This window comes from Tachyglossus aculeatus, chromosome X3, assembly GCF_015852505.1.
Source record: "Tachyglossus aculeatus isolate mTacAcu1 chromosome X3, mTacAcu1.pri, whole genome shotgun sequence".
Lineage (NCBI taxonomy): Eukaryota > Metazoa > Chordata > Mammalia > Monotremata > Tachyglossidae > Tachyglossus > Tachyglossus aculeatus.
In genome coordinates this window covers 26,785,424-26,808,406 of record NC_052099.1, presented here as the reverse complement: position 1 = coordinate 26,808,406, position 22,983 = coordinate 26,785,424, and the positions used below count along the sequence as shown (strand labels likewise).

At 43.5% G+C, this 22,983-nt stretch overlaps 1 long non-coding RNA gene across 1 annotated transcript; it reads left to right on the top strand.

The window, feature by feature from the left end:
• The first annotated feature begins 19,382 nt into the window (after positions 1–19,382).
• Positions 19,383–22,749, top strand: LOC119948940. The gene is made up of 3 exons (XR_005457058.1): positions 19,383–19,775; positions 20,762–21,130; positions 22,515–22,749. It is a non-coding gene; the product is annotated as an uncharacterized LOC119948940 (long non-coding RNA).
• Positions 22,750–22,983: the final 234 nt, after the last annotated feature.

Genomic DNA, 22,983 nt, shown 5'->3' with positions numbered 1-22,983 from the left:
TTTTCTGAGAGTCCTGCACAGATTGTTCTTGACCCTGGACTTCACTAAAGACCCTGCAGTGGAGGTGAGAAGCTGGTCCTATACCCAGAATGGAAAACTAAAGCATTACCTAGAAGGAGTTAACACAATTCAATAGTGAGCAACCTTTCTTTAAACCGTTAAATCTCTTGTCCAAATGCTTTGCAACAAAGGTAGATTTCCTCTTTCCAGGGTCAGAGCCTTATAAACTGGGCTGCCATATTGTGACTTGTTCTGGAGGTCACTCTCTGGAGAGCATCATCATCATCATCATCAATCGTATTTATTGAGCGCTTACTATGTGCAGAGCACTGTACTAAGTGCTTGGGAAGTACAAATTGGCAACATATAGAGAGACTCCCTTCCCAACAGTGGGCTTACAGTCTAAAAGGGGGAGTCAGAGAACAAAACCAAACATACTAACAAAATAAAATAAATAGAATAGACATGGAAGGCAGTCTGTGGCCTGCCAGGGACAGCATGAGGCCTTCAAAATATGTCTGCTTTCTGTGGCATGCTCCTCATGCCCCATTCTAGCAGGAGCCATGTTGATGACAAGAGGAAAAGTATTAATTATTAATGATAATAACTGTGGTATTTGTTACGCGTTTACTGCAGACCAAGCCCTGTATTGAGTTCTGGGGCGGATACAATAGAAGCAAAAAAAATCTGCCTTTTATCTCTTCTGAAGAAAGATCTCTCTGTAAACTAGACAAATGACTTTCCCTAAATCCTACAAAGGGCAGGCTTTGGGAACCGGTCAAAGAACGGCTTGCTAGATCATCATGCCTGGGCCCGACTCCTGGACTCAGCTTGGAGCCTGTCGCCTGGCCAAGAGATGCTCCGGAGTTCTTCTTCTACCACTGCCCACCCCGTTTTCTCCGGCTCTGAGCCCAGCACCGAGCTCCTCTTGCTTCTGTGTCCGAGACGGGATTGCTCACTCCGTGGGGTCCAGATCCCAGGAGGGAGGCTAGACAACAATGCAGGCAGCCAGAGTTGCGGCTGTCGCTTCGGAACCGACACTCCACAGCCTTCACTTCACACTTCTCCGCACCTCCTCCCCCTCTCCCTAGCCACGTCTCAGAACATTGAGGATATTGCTGATGCCTCATGAAAGACCACATGGCAACCGGGCCTTTCTTCACAGTCCAAAATTCCTGGCAACCCTCAGGCATAAGCGGTTTAGCGGATCAAGATCCTTTAACCTCCTAATCCACCCAATCCCACTGCATTCAGGAGACGGGGATCATCCGCCTAGCACCTAGTTCAGTCTGTAAACTTCATCATCAATCGTATTTATTGAGCGCTTACTATGTGCAGAGCACTGTACCAAGCACTTGGGAAGTACAAATTGGCAACATAAACTTGCCTAGAGGCAGTTCCAAGACTGGATCTCCTGGTGGGGAAAGGCTTGACTGGCTGGCAAAGGCCAGAAATGACAGTTGAGGTGAAGTCGAAACCCGGTGGAGTCCCTGAATGAGACCATCGTTCAGTTTTGGAAGCAGAGTATCAAATTTTTAAGAATATTTAAATAAAGATGGATCTTGTTAGATAGTCGAGGTTAAGCTTGGGAGCCCTATGTGGGACAGTGACTGTGTCCAACCCAATTTACCTTGTATCTATCCCAGCACTTAGCACAGTGCCTGGCAAATAGTAAGAGCTTAACAGTCTTCTAGACTGTGAGCCCGTTGTTGGGTAGGGACCGTCTCTATATGTTTCCGATTTGTACTTCCCAAGCGCTTAGTACGGTGCTCTGCACACAATAAGCTCTCAATAAATACGATTGAATGACTGAATGAACAAATACCACAATAATAATTATTATGATATGACTCTTGATAGACACTATGAGCATTGTTAATTTCACCTTGTAACCCTCAGTATTTTTCTACTGCTTTCAGGGAGCAATAACAGAGCCCCTTTGAAGCTAATTTAATAACCAAGAAGCAGCATGGCTTAGTAATAATAATAATGATGATGGCATTTATTAAGCGCTTACTAAGTGCAAAGCACTGTTCTAAGTGCTGGGGAGGTTACAAGGGGATCAGGTTGTCCCACGTGGGGCTCCCAGTCTTAATCCCCATTTCACAGATGAGGTAACTGAGGCACAGAGAAGTGAAGTGACTTGCCCAAAGTCACACAGCTGACAATTGGCGGAGTTGGGATTTGAACCCATGACCTCTGACTCCAAAGCCTGGGCTCTTTCCACTGAGCCAAGCTGCTTCTGCAATAGGTACATTATCATGTATCTATCTCAGCACTAAGTACAGTGCCTAGCACATAGTAAGTGCTTAACGAACACCATTAAAAAAAGAAGTGAAAACGATTTAACAACCACATGTATTAAAATTTTAAAGAGAATCAGAACCAAGCACAAAATGCAGCCACCAATGTGTTCTTCTTCACTTAGATTCTGAGGTAGAGTCTTAGGATTCTGGGAAAGTTCAGACTATAGAACAACTCCATACACTGCACCTGTGAGCAAGGAAATGTTGTTCTCCAACTATTTACTTGGTCAGTCTTGACTCATGGTTAGAGCATTGCTACCAATAGCTGAATAAGGATTTTGAATACTGCGTCATGCCAACCCACCCAACATGAACAGACACCATCCTCCCTTAAAAGAGGCCAACCTCAGACTCACCGGTGACTGTCAGCCAGACAGACTCTTTTTGCATTCTCTCTCCTTAACCTCTCCCCTCGCCTCCAAAAGGCTCTTTCTGTTATTGAAGATGAACTGCTCCGCTTAGGGTTTTAAAAACAGAGATGAATGAACAGTTTAACTTAAAACAATGAAACTATCCTGAGTACCTCAGACTGAGGAGGACTAATGCTATTTGAACTTTGATCAAGGATTAGACATGAAAAATGCCATGAAAAATGGTTTTGCATGATCAGAATAATAGACGGCAGAGTGATTCATTTTTCAACCACACTAGGCCTCTGTCAAACCTGTGTGACTCACTTTCCTAAATTACAAGGTATCTGATGTACGAGTAGGAACTTTGTTCAGACTCATAACAATCAAATATTATTTCCTCTAGTTACCAGAATCGCTTTCTTTCTCATTGAACTGCAAGCAGAGACGTTTTTGTACTTGGCAACTGGACGATTGGATCTAATGGTCCAAAGCTGTGATCCAGGAAACCTTCACCAGAAAGCTTTAATTCTATTCCCACATCTCACTGTGATTTCCCTGGGGGCACTGAGTTAGGCAATGTCTCTACCACCAAATAAATCAGGGGATTTGTGTCCCTCAAACATTCTTGAAGGAGCATCTAGACGACCCTTGCATCAAATTTACAATCTTCTGATTTATTCTGCCTTCACTCATGAAGAAGGAATAAAGCAATCTCAAAATTGCAATGAAAAACACTATGCTAGTGAAATGCTAATATGGGCAATGCCCTTAATCTGACCATGTCATGCCTATGTCATCCACTGCGGTGGAAATCATTAAAAAAAAAAATGAAATCTGAAAAAGAATCAGATGAAGAGTTTGGCATGAATGCCAAAGTGCTTTTAATCCTTTGATATTGTCCCCGAAGATTTCTATTTAATGTGATTCAACCCATTCTAATATTACTTATCATGGTACCAATCCTCTTGCTTTTTCATCCCTTTAACATTCAACCTGTATGAGTGGATTGGAATTCTAATGTGGGATGGAGGATGAAGGATTGATTCCCTTTTGCCAATTGGAGCTCAAAAAACCTCAGCAGTTGGTCAGGATCATTGGGGTGGGGAAGATTGATTAGGTGATTTGTTTCAACCCTTTGAGGTATCTGAGAAATAAAGTGGTTCATCAGTGCATAGAGCCTTATTTCCCACCTTCTCAAGAGTTCCTATTCAAAACCATTTGACTGCTCTAGACTTCCAAACATCTGTTCCTTCTGATGGAATTTCACACCTGGTACAGCTCTACCTTATGCAGATAAAGATGGGAATGTGACTTGTTCCCACTCTAGGAGTTTTCATATTTGCAATTACCCTCAAATTGGGCAATTCATGTTCATCAGGTGGCTAATGTCAAACTGTTCTCTGTTCGGGTCACCCAGAACTTGGAGCATTTTCAAATCCTAATCCCTAAACATGCCACAGTGAAATACCCAGACTGGGCATCCTGTGGGGAACAGAAGCTGAGTTCACTTTGATTAACTTGGATCAACCCACAATGCTTAAAAAAAATACCACTTAAAAAATTGCAGTCATGCTCTAGATCTGCATTCTATTTTCCTTCTAACTGAAGGAAAAATAAAAGAACTAACGTGCTGCAAAATCTACTGAAGGTCCATATTTAATCTCAACTGACTTTTGCTACACTGTTGGGAAACTCAGGTTTGCAGGGAAAGTACCCTGCTCAGTAAAGAGGCCATTTTTTCCCCTCTTCCCCTACCAATATTCTGCATCCTCTTTTTTTCTCTGTAAGATAAGTAGTCAAAGCAAACAACCTGCAAAAACAGATAAAGCCAATGCTTCTGCTTTTTCCTTGGATGGATATGTCTCTTTCAAACTACAGCTCCTGCTGTGGTCATTTAACAGAGATAAGTCGGCTCCCCTGGATGAAGGCAATTTATAATTATTGACAAAGCCATGGGATGAGGGGCTTCTCTGAGGAGATTATCTAGATAGCAAACAAATGTTTGAGTGATTTATCTGCATGATAGCTTCATTGCTTTTCACCTCTCTCTGACAATTTCATTCTCCTAAGGTATGGTCAGAGAGGTCAGGAAAATTTGGGGAAGCAAATATTTCAGCCCTTCGACATATCCATATCCACAGATTGCGATTGCCGCTGATGACCAGTGCGACCTAATGACAAAGTTACTGTCTTTTCAGTGGACAGTAATAAAATATTAATATGGACAATAGTTGCTACAAGTTGCATTAGGAAAAGCCATGAAATACTTCACATAATTTTGACTCATAAATCAGAAATTGTTTTGCTGGATAGACTTTTTAAAAAGTGCAGTCTATTGATGTGTTGTTCACTCTGAAGAAATGTTACAAGGATATGTGCATAAAAACTAAATAAGAATATGACTCCATTCATTCATTCAATCGTATTTATTGAGCGCTTACTGTGTGCAGAGCACTGTACTAAGCGCTTGGGAAGTACAAGGTGGCAACAGAGACAATCCCCACCCAACTGGCTCACAGTATAGAAGCGGGGAGACAGACAACAAAACAAAGCAAGTGGACGGGCATCAACAGCGTCAATGTAAATAAATGGAATTATATATATATATATATATATATATACATATATATATATATACACACCATTAATAAAATAAATAGAATAATAAATATGTACATGTTTACACATACACAAGGAGGGAAGGAGGAAAAGGGGGGCTCATTCTGGGAAGGCCTCCTGGAGGAGGTGAGCTTTCAGTAGGGCTTTGAAGGGGGGAAGGGTAAATGGTACAGAACATCAATAATCAATGAAGTTTACTGAGCATTTTATTGTGCACACAACATTGTAATCAGTGCTTGGAGGAATACAATACAATACTCTCCCAAGAGCTTAGTACAGTGCTCTGCATAGAGTAAGCTCTCCATAAATATCATTGTTTGAGCAAGATGTGGAAATGAAAATACAGTACAACAAAGTCATACAGCTAATGGGGAAAGGGAGGATGGTTTGTATATACTTGTTAAAGATCTTAGTGCAGGGAGCTGGAATTGGGTCTACATATTCTATTGTATTGTACTCTACCAAGCATTTAGAACAATGTTTTGCACACAGTCAGCTCTCAATACATTTCACTGATGGATTGAACTCCTTCTTTCCTTCTCTCCTCAGAGCCCACTACCCTTCTCCTTCCCCACTACACACATGGATCTTCCTTCCCCAGAGTGTCCTCTACCCCAATTTCTCCTCCCACCCAGATCTCTCTTTCATCCTCTTCTCTTCTTCATCCCCTAGACCTGCCCCAGTCCCCCAGGGCCTCCCTCCCACCATCGCCTGTTGATCTGAAACTCTGGCAGTCAGGGTTATTTCCTTTATGTGAGGTTCGGTAAATACAATTTTGAAAGGTTCAGACTAAACTACTAATAATCAGCCAATTTCAAGCATATGCAGGAAGGGCATTTGGGGCAGAAGCAGTCATTTCTGCTTTGTTCACTCCATCCCCTCTGAAAGCTGGCAGGATCTGCCAACCTTCCTCTTCCTTCTCTCCTCCTTTCCACTCAGAATCATGTGAACTTACAAGTTTGAGAAAGGGGAATGAGGTAAAGAGGGTGAGTTGTACAGAGATACAGGTTCTAATAATGATAATAATATTTATTCATTCATTCAATCGTATTTAGTGAGCGCTTACTGTGTGCAGAGCACTGTACTAAGCGCTTAGAAAGTACAAGTCGGTAACATATAGAGACGGTCCCAACCCAACAACGGGCTCACAGTCTAGAAGGGGGAGACAGACAACAAAACAAAACATATTAAAATAAAATAGAGTAATAAATCTGTACAAACACGTATAATTTATATGTTTGTGTATATAGTTTACAAACATATATTTAGCAAATCACTTAGCTTCTCTGTGCCTCAGTTACCTCATCTGTAAAATAGGGATTAAAACTTTGAGCCCCCCATACCTCCCCAGCGCTTAGAACAGTGCTTTGCACATAGTAAGCGCTTAACAAATACCATTATTATTATTATTATATTCCATGTGCTGGAGTAGCATTTTTTTTATATTTGTTAAGCACTTACTATGTGCCTGGCACTGTACTAAGCCCTGGGGTAGATACAAGGTAATCAGGTTGGACACAGCCCCTGTCCCACATAGAGCTCACAGTCTTAATCCCCATTTTACCCGTGAGGCAACTGAGGTACAGAGAGCTTAAGTGGTGTGCCCAAGGCCACACAGCAGACACGTGGCACAGTTAAACACAGAGAGCTTAAGTGACTTGCCCAAGGTCACACAGCAGATGCGTGGAAGAATCCATTTTAAAAGCCAAGTCTTCTAACTACCAGGCTCTGCTCTTCTCACTAGGCCATGCTGCTTTTCTAAGATACAAGACAATCACCTCAGACTTAGTCCCCGTCCCTCACGGGATTCACAGTGCAAGAGGTAGAGAGAGTAGGCTTTTATGCCTATTTTACTGAGGAAGAAACTGAGGCCCAGAGAGGTTAAGTGATTTGCTCGAAGTCACAGAGCAGGCTGGCAGGGTTAGAACCATCTCCTGACTCCTACCAGTGTTTTGACTGGAATGTTGAGCATATTCACAATAGCACTGTGGCAAGAAGACTATGGTCAAAACATTACAAAATAAGAAAAAAACTTTTCAGTTCCCAGAAGTGTTTTTGAACAAGTAGACATCTTGAGGCGTTGTGGCATACAAGTGTTTCCATGTATCATTCGTTATATGAATGTGATTTCCTTCACCCTTGAAGCCAGGTTTACATTCATTTCCAAATCTTTATCTTGACCCAAGCCCTCTAAACAGAATAGGTATATATCTTAGGTTCCAGGAAGAGAAATAACACATAATAAAAATCTTCTCTTATTAGAGATTAAATGGATTGAAAATCTCTTCTGAGATTTTTTTCAGCCTTTTCCATTTACTTCAGAGAATTTACCAGAAAAATTAACTGTGCAAGAGGGCATCCAAAATGACTTGGGTTTTGGGGGCCAAGCTTCAAATGGCTCTAATAACACTCTTTTAGGAGCACTTCAAAGAAGGCATATATTGCTTCAAAGAAAAGAGAGGGTAACGAAAGATAAGAAAATAAAAGGTTGAAATAATCACAGCTGGATACAAGCTTTCAAAATTCTCCATCTGATGCTGTGGAAATCAAAGGGGGGTTGTGCAGGGGGGTTGTGCAGAACTCATGTCCTCTCATTCTCAGGGATTTGGCGATTTAAAATTGGGATTTTTTTTTTTGCCGTTTTGTTTTGCTTCTGTATAAACTCTGCAACCATTTTAAGCCCCGTGGGAGGTCACAAAAACCAACACCCTGCTTTGCCCATGACAAATCATGGCAATCAATTATATTTATTCCTTCATTCAATCATATTTATTGAGCACTTACTGTGTGCAGAGCACTGTTACTTGCCTATCTTTGTATCATTGGGTCCTAGTTTCATTAATTATCAATCTTCCCTGTTATTCCTCTCCTCCCTCCGCACCCTCAAACCCCAGCAGCTCAAAATCAATCACAAAGTTGAGAAGCAGCATGCCCTAGTGGATAGAGCACTGTCTTGGGAGTCAGAAGGACCTGTAAACTCATTGTGGGCAGGGAGGGTACCTGTTTACTGTTATATTGTATTTTTCCAAGTGCTTAGTACAGTGCTTTGCACACAGTAAGCGCTCAACTGAATGAATGAAGGATATGGTTCTAATCCCAGCTCTGCCACTTGTCTGCTGTGTGACCTTGGGCAAGACACTTCACTTCATTGTTACCTAATCTGTAAAATGAGGACTAAGACTGTGAGACCCGACAAGAACTGTGTCCAACTTGACAACCCTGTGTCTACCCCGGTGCTTAGTACGGTGCTTGGCACATAGTAAGTGCTGAACAAATACTATTTGAAAGCAAAAGTTGCCGGATAATGAGGTCAGCCTGTTCTTGTGCTGTGTCCCTGATTGGCTTCCTCCATTTCTGGTATTTGGACTCAGTATTTCTAAGGCATAAATTTGACTTCCCACACTCATGACAAGATTACTGGAACCACCGAAAGGCATGCTGAGCTCACACAGCCTGACACGAGATCTGACAGCATGTTGGCATCGCCTCAGTCCAAGAAAGTAAATTCAATTAAAATAATGAGTACAGATGATAATAAAGTACAAGGACACTTACTATGCAGGAGCATGAGAGTCAGGCTCTGCCATTTGTCCACTGTATGACCTTGAAGACCTGGGTTCTAATCCCTGCTCCGCCGTTTGTCTGATGTGGGATCTTGGGTAAGTCACTTAACTTCTCTGTGCTTCAGTTTCCTCATTTGCAAAATGGGGATTCAATACCTGTTCTTCCTCCTTCTTACTCTGTGACTTCATGTAGGACCTGATTGTCTTTTACCTACCCCAGTGTTTGGTATAGTGTTGGTTTGTAGTAAGCACTTAGCAAATACCACAGTTATTATTCTTATTATTATCAAATTGCAAGTAGGAGGAAGCAACGGAATTTAAAGATTTGTATACAGATGGTATGTGTGTGAGGGGTGTTGTCATGAGTTTAGGGAGTGTGGCACTGTGCTGCGGTCATTTGTGTACATAAATGCCCTTGTTGAGGATTGGCTACCTATCCAGAGGTTGCCCTCCTAGCCCAAATAGGAAAACCACCGGCAGGAATGAGAGTGTGTGAGTGGTGGTATGCAAACCACTAGCCCTATTTGCTTTATGCGGGTTTTCTATCAATCACTCAATCATATTTAACGAGCACAAACTGTGTGCACAGCATTGTACTAAGTGCTAAGTATAACCGAGTTGGGAGGCACATTCCCTGCCCACAACAAGCTTCTGGTCTAGAGGCATAATATTTGCAATAGGATAATTTGACTTAAACAAAGATAATTTATTATCAGATCAGACACAAATCCTCTTGTCTACATTACTGTACTCTCCCAAATTCTTAGGACAGTGCTCTGTACTTGATAAATGCCTCTCATCTGCACTGAAAAAATCTGTTTATTGATCCCATTTAAAGCATTTTGATTTATCATTATGCAAGCGTGTTTGAAAGCTGGCTCACGAATTTCAGGGAAGGAAAAGACAAAACCTTCTGGTAGCAAAAGGGGCTGCCTCGCCAGTCTTATTTCCTTTTTATAAATGTGCACTGCATCACTCAGGTATAGTGAAGCATAAATGAAGTTGCTCTTCTTTTTCAAAGATGAGACTATTGATGGTGAGAGCCTATCCACGCCTGAGAGTGCCTTCAACTCTGTTCTCTCTCCTACTTGAGTGGTGAGCCCAATTGTGTCAGACCTGATTATCTTCTATCTACTGCAACTTAGTACACACAGTACTTAGCACATACCATGATTGTTTTATTACTCTAACACACTTGGGCATTGTTTGCTGATAAAAATGTATCCTGCTGTGCTGATCCTTTGGTGTGGTAAAGGACCTTTGTCTGCTTGCTTACCTTCTTTACTAGTATCACAAACCTTGGTAAACATTTGTTCAAGGAGAGGAACTTCTCTTCCAGTGGCTCCTCAATTGACCAGTCTGTCTGATCATGTGGCCTCACAAAACCCACGGCTACGGTTGTTACATTATTAGATTCTGTGTTGCGCTTGAAGTATTTTATTACTGCCCCTCAGCTTGTGTTGAATGCCTTTAAGTTCATTAGCAGGAGCGGGTTTGAGGTTTCGTCAGGTAAACATTCTTTTCAGCAAATCCCATCCAGCAGAAAAATAATACTGGCCTTGATTAAACATTTTGTGCAGTGCACCAAGAGCTAGGTAGAGCCTAGCAAATCCGATGTAACAGCCCCTCTCACAGGGTTTATCCTCTGAGATGGAGGAAAAACAAGTACTTTATCTCCATTTTACATATGAGGGAATTGGGGCCCAGAGAGGTTGAGTAACTTGTCCAAGGTCACCCAGCGTCCAGTGGCAGAACAGGAGACGCACACAGTAAGCGCTCAATAAATACAAATGAAAGAACAAATAGCCTTAGGGCTGAGCCCACTGCTGGGTAGGGACTGTCTCTATATGTTGCCAACTTATACTTCCCAAGTGCTTAGCACAGTGCTCTGCACACAGTAAGCGCTCAATAAATACGATTCATGATGTTGTTTTGTTGTCTGTCTCCCCCGCTTTCTAGACTGTGAGCCCGTTGTTGGGTAGGGATTGTCTCTGTTGCTGAATCGTACTTTCCAAGTGCTTAGTACAGTGCTCTGCACACAGTAAACGCTCAATAAATACGATTGAATGAATGCATGAGTGAATGAAGATACTTAAAGGCTCTGTGCCTCAGTTTCCTCATCAGTAAATGAGGATTAAATACCTGTTCTCTCTCCTCCTTAGACTGTGAGCAACCTGATTGTCTTGTATTCATTCCAGCACTTTAGTACGATGCTCAATGCCTAGTAAGTGCTTAACAAATATCGCAATTACCATTATTGGTGTGATTCAGTGTTATTTCTACATTTTGGATTCTAGTTGATCGTGAACTAGAAGACTCTGCGTGTCGGGGTTGGGCAGTGAAAACGAGTCAGAGGTCATGGGTTCGAATCCCAACTCCGCCACATGTCTGCAAGTCAACTTCTCTGGGCCTCAGTTACCTCATCTGTAAAATGGGGATTAAGACTGTGAGCCCCACATGGGACAACCTGATCACCCTGTATCCTCCCCAGTGCTTAGAACAGTGCTTTGCACATAGTAAGCACTTAACAAATGCCAATTATTATTATTATTATTAATGGAGGGGGAAATCCTGTGAAGGAAGATTGGTCAGCAGGTGACTGTCAGGCAGGGAAGTGCTTGGAAAGGCAGAGAAAGGCTAGTGGTGAAATAAAGCCCTTAGTACCATGCTCTACACACAGTAAGCACTCAGTAAATATGATTGAATGACTGAGTGAATAAAGAGGAGAAGAACTGTGGGAAGGAGGTGGTCAGAGCTTTGATAAATGGATTGGATTGTCACCTATTTAAAAATGTGTTGTTGAATGGGTGACGTTTTGTTATAGCTCCCAGGAGTGGGGCTTCAGAGTTGGGGGAAATTATTTTAGGGTTTCTGAATTGTGATAGACTAGGGAACAGTTCGAGGCTGAAAGGAATCTAGAGAAAGGTTCCCTCCACCACACACTGACAATTCATTCAATCATATTTATTGAGTGCTTACTGTGTGCAGAGCACTGTACTAGGCGCTTGGGAACTACAAGTTGGCAACGTATAGAGACGGTCTCTACCCAACAACGGGCTCACAGTCTAGAAGGGGGAGACAGACAATAAACAAAACATGTGGACAGGTGTCAAGTCATCAGAATAAATAGAAATAAAGTTAGATGCGCATCATTAACAAAATAAATGGAACAGTAAATATGTACAAGTAAAATAAGTAGAGTGATAAGTCTGTACAAACATCTATACAGGTGCTGTGGGGAGGGGAAGGGGGTAGGGCGGGGGGGATGGGGAGGAGGAGAGGAAAAGGGGGCTCAGTCTGGGAAGGCCTCCTGGAGGAGGTGAAGCTCCAATGGCACCAGTGCTCTCTCTGGTCTCAGCAAATCTTCCAGGAGCAGGGATAGTGTGACACCCCAGGCCTGGTATGACTATTTTATATATGTATATATATTTCATATATGTATATTCATTCATTCCATCGTACTTATTGAGCACCTACTGTGTGCAGAGCACTGTACTAAGCACTTGGGAAGTGCAAGTTATATATATAGGAGAAGCAGCATGGCTCAGTGGAAAGAGCAGGGGCTTTGGAGTCAGAGGTCATGGCTTCAAATCCTGGCTCCGCCAATTGTCAGCTGTGTGACTTTGGGCAAGTCACTTAACATCTCTGTGCCACAGTCAAGACTGTGAACCCCCCGTGGGACAAGCTGATCACCTGGTAACCTCCCCAGCGCTTAGAACAGTGCTTTACACATAGTAAGCGCTTAATAAATGCCATCATTAATATTATTATTATATATGGCTTCCTTGGGGAGCTTGTGAGCCTGGGTTATTTAGGGTTTGTCTCCCAATCTACAGTATTTGTTAGGCACTTACTCTGTGCCAAGCACTGTGCTATGCATGGGGTTAATTCAACATAACCAAATCAGACACAGGCCCCGTCCCACAGTAGGCTTACGATCTGAGGGGGAGGGAGCACTGTTACTCAATCCTCATTTTTCCAAATGAGGAAACTAGTGCACAGACACGTAAGTGACTTGTACAAGGTCACCCAGCCGGCAGTCCTGTGCTCCTCCCATTACGCCAAGCTACTTCTGTGAAATGCCTCATTGGACGTAAAGGAGGCCTTGTATTTTTAAACTCAAGCTTTATGTTATATACTTTGTTGCAAATGTACTTTTATTTATCCAGGGTGTCTTGGTAATTGTGACATTACATCCACTACTTATGGCAATAATAATCTAGAGTCAAATTTGAATCCTTGGTGACTTCAACAAGGGGCAGACAAGCATAACTGACAGCAGAATTGAGGCCCCAGGGATCCGTGCTGCTACCTAGTGATGTCAATTTCATTTCCATATTAATTGAATTTAGCCTTTGAAAGGTGCCGGGAATCCTTGTTAGGAAAAGGGGGGAGAATCCGCTGAAGCCACATAACTGTGTATCCCTTTCAAAGGAGCATTCCTAAAACATAGGCAACAAGGCAGGAATGAAGCAACTCTTACCCTGATTGTTGTGTGGGTAGCAAGTTCCTAATTAATCGTCTACACTGTGATTGGTGACAAAAATGGTATTTCTGAGGGATGTGAGAAATCAGTAAACCAATTAAGTACTTTGACATCAGGGTGGATAAGATACTAATTAGAAGAATAAGAATAGGAATAAGAATCTTGGGATGTTACGCTGTAGCAGTGAGTAGTAATAGTATTTATTAAGTTCTTACTGTGTGCAGAGCACTCTGCTAAGTGCTTTGAAAGAATACACAAGTGGGAATTGGACATGCTAAGGGGAAGAGAAGTGAGGGTAGGAGAACAGACTCCTATCCGTGTTTTAACTTGTCTATTCATGTTGTTGAGAAGTGGTGTAGCCAAGTAGAAAGCACAGGGATTCAGAGGACCTGGGTTCTATCCTTGGCTTCCGCTACTTGCCTGCTGTGTGACCTTGGGAAAGTCACTTAACTTTTCTGCACCTCAGTTACCTCATCTGCAAAATGGCGATTAGGACTTGGAGCCCTGTGTGGGACAGGGACTGCGTCCAACCTGATTATCTTGTATCTACCCCAGTGCTTTCATTTATTCATTCATTCATTCAATCGTATTTATTGAGCACTTACTGTGTGCAGAGCACTGTACTAAGCGCTTGGGAAGTACAAGTTGGCAGCTGTAGTGCTTACTACAGTGCTTGACACACAGTAAGCACTTAACAAATATCATTTAAAAAAATCCCAATTTCTTTTTCTTCAACATTTTCCACATCCACCCCCTTCCTTCCTATCCTTACAGGCACTTCAGTGGCTCATTGTGGGCAGGCAGTGTGTCTGTTTATTGTTGTACTATACTCTCCCAAGTGCTTAGTACGGTAGCGCTCAATAAATGTGATCTAATGAGTGAATTAAGCTCTCATTTCTCCTGACTTGACTCCTGCAACAGCTCCTCGAGGGTCCCCCCCGCCCTTAACCTCTCTTCTCTTCAGTCTAGACTTCATTCTGCTCCTGGATCATCTTTATCATTATCATCATCATCAATCGTATTTATTGAGCGCTTACTATGTGCAGAGCACTGTACTAAGCGCTTGGGAAGTACAAATTGGCAACATATAGAGACAGTCCCTACCCAACAGTGGGCTCACAGTCTAAAAGGGGGAGACAGAGAACAAAACCAAACATACTAACAAAATAAAATAAATAGAATAGATACGTACAAGTAAAATAAATAAATAGAGTAATAAATATGTACAAACATATATACATATATACAGGTGCTGTGGGGAAGGGAAGGAGGTAAGATGCGGGGGATGGAGAGTCAATTGCTGGTTGGCACACATCCCTTGACTTACCCCAGAACACCAACAGTTACACATTTCCCCAGCATAAAGCAAAGCTCCTGATCATTGATGACAAGAGTCTATGCCCGTTTTCTCCTTCTCACGTTATATTCTCAGGTACCTAGAAGAGTGGCTTTCAATAAATACTTGATAAGGAGCCACTGAAACAAGGCCCGCCAACTGTCCCAAGAGGGGTGTGTGTGTGTGTGTGTCTATGTGTGTACATGCATACATATGCTTTCTCTTAGCCACAGATTGCACATACCTTGGGTGGGTTGCAGCGACTCAACTAATGAAGCAAGGACGCTGGTTGGTTATGACTAACTCCATCGTCAGTATTAGGATTTTTAACCAGTCAACATCAGTTCTACCACTTTCCATAGACTGTCCCGCATGGGGCTCACAATCTATGTGGGCGGGAGAACCGATATTTAATCCCCATTTTACAGTTGAGGAAACTGAGGCCAAGAGAAGTTAGGTGATTTGCCCAAGGTCACACAGCAAGCAACTGGCAGAGCTGGATTAGAACCCAGGTCCTCTGACTCTCAGGCCCAAGCTCTTTCCACAAAGCCACGCTGTCTTTCCCGTTGCCCCTGACGTGGCTACTGCTTCCACCCTCCCTCTCCTCCCCAACCCCACTATGGTTTATCACTTTCCCTCTCTTAATCAGTGCTCACTAAGTAACCTTGCACCTATTTGGGATGCTCTAATATTTCTCTTTTCATGGCTAAGCAGTCAGAAATTTTCCTTTTATTACGCAATTTCAAGCCTCATTTTACCACCTACCGTCACCAGTCTTCGCGATAAAGCTCCCACAAATATTTTATGGCCTGAATTCAATAAAGTTAAGGGCCTCTGATTCCTGCTACCTTCCCTTTTCTTAAATAAAACAGCCAGTAGCCCTTGTGATGTGAATGTGCCATTTCTCCCTTCTTTAAAATGGCCTTAAAACCTCAGCCAGATGTTTGATTGAACTGTCAGTGAATTTTTGATTGTAGTTTCTTCCTGTTGGCAGTTATTTTGGCCTTTAAGACTTCAATTTCCTGTCTGTCAATACCATTTTGGAGGGAATCTCAAAATGTTTCTCCTTTGCCAAAGTCTAAGAAAAACTCTAAAAACTCTCGATTGTATATAAGCTCTTTTTCCTTCCCTCTGTTTTCTGGAATATTCCAGTATATCTACAAGAATGTAAATATGTAGCTGTCAGTTAGGTATGAGGACAATGCAATTGGTTGGGGAAGCAACTGCGGCCCATTTATCTGCTCAGTGAGGACACTGGGCTATGTAGTGCATCCTTCCCTGCTGATAGACCGAAGTGCTTCCACGAGCTCATTTATCTGTGGTCCTGTCTTGTCCCCCAGTGTTAAGTTTAGAATGAAATAGGAAGTAGGAGATAGGCTCCAGACCTCTCGCCCACCTAGAAAGTTGGACACATTTACATTTTCCCTGCCTTTTGATTCAGGTAGTGTTGACTTTGGAGAATTGGGAGAGGAAAGGATGTGGGAGAGGAGGCTAGAATAATAATAATAATAATAGTATTTGTTAAGCGCTTACCATGTGTGAAGCACTGTTCTAAGTGCTGGGAGGATACAAGGTGATCAGGTTGTCCCACATGGGGCTCACAGTCTTCATCCCCATTTTCCAGATGAGGTCACTGAGAGAAGTGAAGTGACTTGCCCAAAGTCACACAGCTGACAAGTGGTGGAGACGGGATTAGAACCCATGACCTCTGACTCCCAAGCCCTTGCTCTTTCCACTAAGCCACGCTGCTTCTCTATAATAATAATAACAACAACAACAATGATAATATTAACAATTGTGGTATTTGTTAAGTGCCAGGCACTGTTGTATGCGCCGGGGAATACACAAGATAATTGGGTTGAATGCAGTCCCTATCCCACATAATAATAATAATAATAATAATGGCATTTATTAAGCGCTTACTACATGCAAAGCATTGCTCTAAGCGCTGGGGAGGTTACAAGGTGATCAGGTTGTCCCACGGGGGGGCTCACAGTCTTCATCCCCATTTTACAAATGAGGTAACAGGCACAGAGCAGTTAAGTGACTTGCCCAAAGTCACACAGCTGACAACTGGCAGAGCCGGGATTTGAACCCCTGACCTCTGACTCCAAAACCTGTGCTCCTTCCACTGAGCCACATTGGGACTCATGGTCTTAATTCCCATTTCACAGATGAGATACCTGAGACCCAGAGAAGTGAAGTGAAGGTCACCCAGCAGACAAGTGGCCAGAGCCAGGATTAAAACCCAGGTCCTCTGACTCCCAGCCCAGGGCTCTTTCCACTAGCCACGGCTTCCGTGGCTGGATTCCGGAGGGTGAAGGAGGTTTGTGTGCACCTCAGCCTTTATCTCCTCCCCCAATCCATCCGATGGAAGTTTATCACTTCACTTGGTACAGTTTCTTCTACTTCTCTGTCTGGATTCTGTCATCCAGGAAGATGTTCTGGCAGCACCTTCTTTCTTCTTTCCACTAAAAATGGGACTGGGCCATTATGTATTGGGGATAGGTGGGAATGTGTGTTATCCCCATCACACAAATGGAAAAACTGAAGACTAGAGTGCATTAGAAACTTCCCAAAGTCACACAGCCAAGATATGGTGAGCCTGCTCTTTCATGATTTTTGTTGTAATGATAACATGGTTAAGGCCTTATTTGGTATCAAGCACTGTGCTAAGAGCTGGGGTACAGATAATACAGATAAGCACTTTGTATAGTGCTTTGCACAAAGTAAGCATCAATAAATACAATGGAATGAGTACAATTACATCCGACACAGTCGCTAACCCCCATGGGGCTCTTGGTCCGAGGGGTAAGAGAACAGGTATTTATTTAATCCCCATTTTGCTGGTGAGGAAACCGAGGTCCAGAGAAGTTAAGCAATTTGCCTAGGGTCACCCCGCAGGATTAGAACTCAGATCTCCAGACTCCCAATCCCGTGCTCTTTCTATTAGGTCGTGCTGCTTCTCCTTATTTAACTGCTACCTACCAGGCAAGAAGAACACGGAGATCCTGTGTGTACACGTGGATATCAGTGTTACGATTAAGCGCGTATACTATGGGCAGAGCCCTGGGCTAAGAGTTTAGGAGAGAGTTAGGAATCTTGATCCCTGCCCTTAAGGAGATCATGACCTAACGGTGTGTTTGTACCCCATCAGGAATGGTTCCCAAAGGTGGTTTATGGGGTACAGTCCTTGGGTTTGCAGAGTAGAAGAGAGTAAATAATTTTTTAACCATCCATCTTGCAGGAGTCTAGAGGCTCTTCGGTGACAATCAGTGACAGAACTTCCCTTGGCTATAACGTGTTTTTATTTCCTTTCCCACCATCATTTTAATCGGTTTGACCATCAGCTAATGATTCTTTCTCGCACACACACCCCAGCCCCCTGCCATTTGATTAAAGGACAAAGTCACTGAAGCGACAACAAATTAGATTTATTTTCTCTTGGACCTTAATGCTCAGCAGTAATGAAATCCATGACTTCCAACCCCTGGAAATCACAGTGTGCCCAATTTGAGCATGTAACCAGGGGAAGCTCGTTCATCTTCAAGCTGGTCTCCCTTCCCAATGTTTGTACTTAGGGGGCTAGAAATTCACCCCAAAATTTGGTAAGTTCATTTGTTAATATCTCAGTTCTAAATAATTATTTTACTACTGCACATGGGACATAGCATGGTCTAGTTAGTGAAAAGAGCAACAGAGCTAGGAGTCAGAGGACCTGGGTTCTAATCATGACTCTGCCACCTTGCCCGTTGTGTAACCTTGGGTCAGTCACTAACTGCTCTGAGCCTCAGTTTTCCCATATGAAAATGGATAAACTCCGAGCCCCGTATGAGACAAGGAGCATCTACTCCATCGCTTAATACAGGGCCTGACAACCAGTAAGCATTTAACAAATACCACAATCACTGTTACACAGCCTCCAGTGCAATACCAGCTATCAATCAATAAAGCGATCAAAGGTATTGCTACTTTCAGAATATCCTTATAGCATGTCTAATAAGTAAAATGAAGTCATGATATAACTTTGGCCAAGAGTGGGACAAGGCTTACTTGAGTTTTGTGAAGAGTAAAGCATGTTTATTAAAAGAAAGAACATTAAGGGACGTTACTGCAGCACAGAATGCCATGAAATGACAGAATTGAAATCTAGTCTACTGGAAAAGACAGCAACACTAGTAACTAAATTACTCCAAAATAGTAAGTTAGGCACTTTGTGGGTGGTCTTTCTCAGGATCCTAAAGCCCCAGCTAGCTCGTTTATGGCAGTACAAGCCATGCTCCCAAACACACTAGAAGAATCCTGGTGCCGAGACAAATCACGGATAATGAGTCCCCTGTTTCCTTTCAGAAAGTAGCTGGGGCACTGGGAGAATCAGACATATTCCCTCTTCCACCCCTTCTAACTACATTCATAATTATTAGCTTGAAAATCCTGCATAGTACATTTTCATCACTAGATATGGAATGGATTAAATATGTAATATGGACACATTAAATAGTAACTGTAGAGAGTTCATAATCACGCTATGTTGATGGATTTAAAGTAAGGATCGGGTAGATAGCCATGCATTCAACAAATGGCTGATAATGACTTTGAAAGGCCCGAACTCTAGCTTTGAAGTACCCTTTCTTTTCCGTTGCCATGAATTCTTTAACCCACAATTCCAAATTCCGAGAGCGCTCAGTCACAAAGACTTTACTAGAAAAGCTAAAGTAAAGGGTCACATGTAAAGGCTTACATTTTGCTTTGATGTCTTCAGGCGCTAAAGCTCTTCTGTAGATCCAAGATTCGTCCGCCCGTCAAACAAGGGCCTTTGGTGAAAGATAAAGACTGCAGATCAGGAATGAAGATGCACTCTCCGTACGATTCCAAATGGCACAAACAGCACAGCTTCCTTCACCACGTTCAACAGCATAACAAAATGGCTAGGAACCTGCCACCCCGAGCCTATGCTGCCAAATATCAGAAGATGAATTGCACTGGAATTTAAGGGAACCGGCTGATTGTGAGGTGCCCCTTGCTTTTGAGTTAATTTACCGCAAAATTGACTTTGAGAAGCCTAAAGAGCAAAGAAATGTGGAAGTCCCTGCTTTCCTGAATGCTCAAATGGTGAGCAGTTCCCTAGTCCTCTTGGTTTTGGAGGGAGGGGGGAAAGCGGGGGAGATTGAACTAAGGGAATGAGCACAGTATGAGATTGCACTGAGCTCTCGTTGTCGGTGGACTTACCTAGGAGTTATTAGCTCTCTGGGAAGCCTTGGCAGCTATTGGCTTCGTGATCGAGCCGAGATGGAGAGCTATGAGAGAGGAGTCAGGAAGAAGGACAGGGAGACTGGTGCTTCATTGGGAGGAAACGGGATGAGATGGAAGAGGGTGAGAAGGTGAGATGCAGCTGGAAGAGAGGCAGAGACATTGGACGTGCTGGTGTCAGACTAAAGGGAGGGAAGAAATTTGTCCTCTCCCAACCACTCTCTCCCAGGACTTCTCCTGTCACCTGGGGGTCAAGCAGGAGCTCAGAGATAACCCCTTGACATTTTCGGCAAGGAAAGTCACTGGAGGCCTGCCCGGACACAATCATAACTCCCTTCCCGAACCTGGGCCCGGGAGTCTGGCTGGCAAGAGCTCACTGAGGATGTGAAAATTACGGCGTCCCTCAGCCTAGACACTGGCCAAGCAGAGGAGAGAGATGAATGACCTGGGCCTGGAGCTGTTGCTGCTGCCGTTCCCCCATCCCCACCCCCCTACCCTCCCCCCAAAAGGGCTTGGCGCATACTGACTTAATATGGCTCCTAAAACTAGGGAAAGGAAAACTGTAATAACAACAAAAGCACTTTGCATTCACGGAATGCCATCCCTCCCTGGGAAGACAGTGAGACGATGCAAGCTTAGGAGAGTAATGTTCAGTAAATATTTAACCTGCTAAAATGTAATAACTTCAATCACAAAAGAGGATGAGCCAAATATTGCCTTCTAGGCAGGCTCCAGAGCCCAAAAGCTGCCATGCTCAGTGAGGTTGGGGGAGGGAGAATCTGGGCCTGGGGACCTCCCCCTGGGTTTCCACCATCCCAGACCCCCGATTAAAATTTAATCTGTCTCAGGGCTTTTCAGCAACCCACCACACATGCAAGGCGAATGGAGGGCATCTGAGCTGTAGCCAGTCTCACCGACACTGAGGAATCACAACCATCTGATGATGTTCATTTCCACTCGACAGAGCAAGCATTTTACAAATTCAAACGATCCATTGCCGGATTCAGGTCGGCTCTTCCGACTAGCGTACCATCTATCCGCAGCTATTTGTCTTTCCTGATAAGGGATCACGTCCCTCCTTTTCAGCAAGGTTTTAAAAGGATTGGGAAGAGCATGATTTAAAACTGCGTCTTATCATCGTAAACAATCCACTCCGAGTGTCAGTTGGCTTTGAAAGACAGGCGTGTGGCCTTACTTCTGCCTCTAGGTCACCTTCGGTAACTATAATCTAACTGTCATCTGGATTATTGGGGACGGGGAAGGAGTGGAGTGATGGGAAATGGGAGGAGCAGGGATAGGATGGGAGGAGGGAATGGGAAGGAGAAGGATGATGATGGAGGACTTCTATGACACCCTCAGAGCCTCAACCCTATATATTTATCCATTTGGAATAGAGCCATATTGACGCAGATGAGCCTGGTAAATCTTCAGCAGTGGAGGAGCGGAGGGATGAGGAGAGGCACTAATGCTAATGGCATCAGACCCCAGGCAAGGGCTAGTTTACTCCGCAGAAACCCACTCTAGGGCTTCTAGGCTGTAAGCTCCCTCTAGACTGTAAACTCATTGAGGACAGGTCACATGTCTACCAACTCTGCTACACTGTATTCTCCCAAATGCTTAGTTTAATGCTCTGCACACAGTAAGCGTTCAATTAATGATTTATGGATTGATAGATTTTAACAGGCTCTGACTTTCACTCACAAACAGTGCACTTCGTATTCTCTGGAATACGAAGTCCCGCGAATCCTTGCATCAAGGCTGGTGAGCCATTTCTTTTAGGGTAATAGAACCTTTCGAGCTGAGCCCTCAACTTCCCACCTTTCGGGAGCGGGAGTGTGGTTTCTCAAAACATGGCCTACTCAACTATTCAACTACACCTACACAGAACCACCTATGGGCCCTTAATTGCTCTGTTTGGGTTTTGTTTTAATGGTATTTGTTAAGCACGTACTATGGGTTAAGCACTGTTTTAGGCACTGGGGAAGATACAAGATAATCAGGCCCCATATGAGGTGCCCAGTCTAAGTCAGAGGGCTTAATACCCATTTTACAGAGGAGTTAACTGTGGCACAGAGAAGTTAAGTAATTTGCCTAAGTAATTTTCCCAGACAAGTCTCAGAACCGGCTTAGGCTCAGATCCCCTGACTCCGTGGCCTTTGCTCTTCCTACTAGGCCGAGGTATTTCTCACTACCCGGAGATTTTCCTCCCCCTAAAAGGGAAGCTGGCTTCTCTTGACCTCAGTCAACACTTCCTGTGTACCTGGCTAAAAACTCATCCATCCACCCCAAGATCGTGGACTTCAACTCCACCATTTTGAGGATGGGAGTTTTTGGAATAATTATAAAATGATAGTTGTGATAATTGCTAAGTGCTTACTACGTACCAAACACTGGTCTGTACAATCAGATCAGACACAGTCCCACGTGGAACTCTCAGTCTAAGACGGAGGGCGGATATTTTAACCCCAAATGGCTAAACTGAGGCACAGGGAAGCAAAATGACTTGCTAAGGTCACAGGGCAGGCAAGCGGTAGAGGCAGGATTTGCACCCAAGTCTTTTGTGTCCTGTGCTCTTTCCACTGGACCGCACTGCCTCGCCAGCAAGACAAAAGGCAAAAGGAAAAGACATATTTCCCTGGGGAATTCTGGACAGAGGTTGCTGCTGATTCTAGGATAAGAGGTATGGATCATGATTTCTGATTGCCAAAGCCTCATGGATGTCCGGAACAGCTCTTACACGTTCAAATCTACACACCGTTCTCCGGAATACGAAGTCCCGCGAATCCTTGCATCAAGGCTGGTGAGCCATTTCTTTTAGGGTAATAGAACCTTTCGAGCTGAGCCCTCAAACGTTACCTGAAATACGTGTTTTGCTTTGTTGCTTTTGCCGCTGCAGAGGAAAGTGACACTGTACGTATTAAGCAGAGGCATAAGGGTCTGACTTCACAGATCACAAACCATGCAGTCCTGGTGGGAAAGCAGCATTTTCTTGGAAGTACTGGCCAAGCCAGGAAGAAAGGCAGTTCTCACCTCATGGGATAATAGGTGATGGGCCCGATGACAGCTAGCA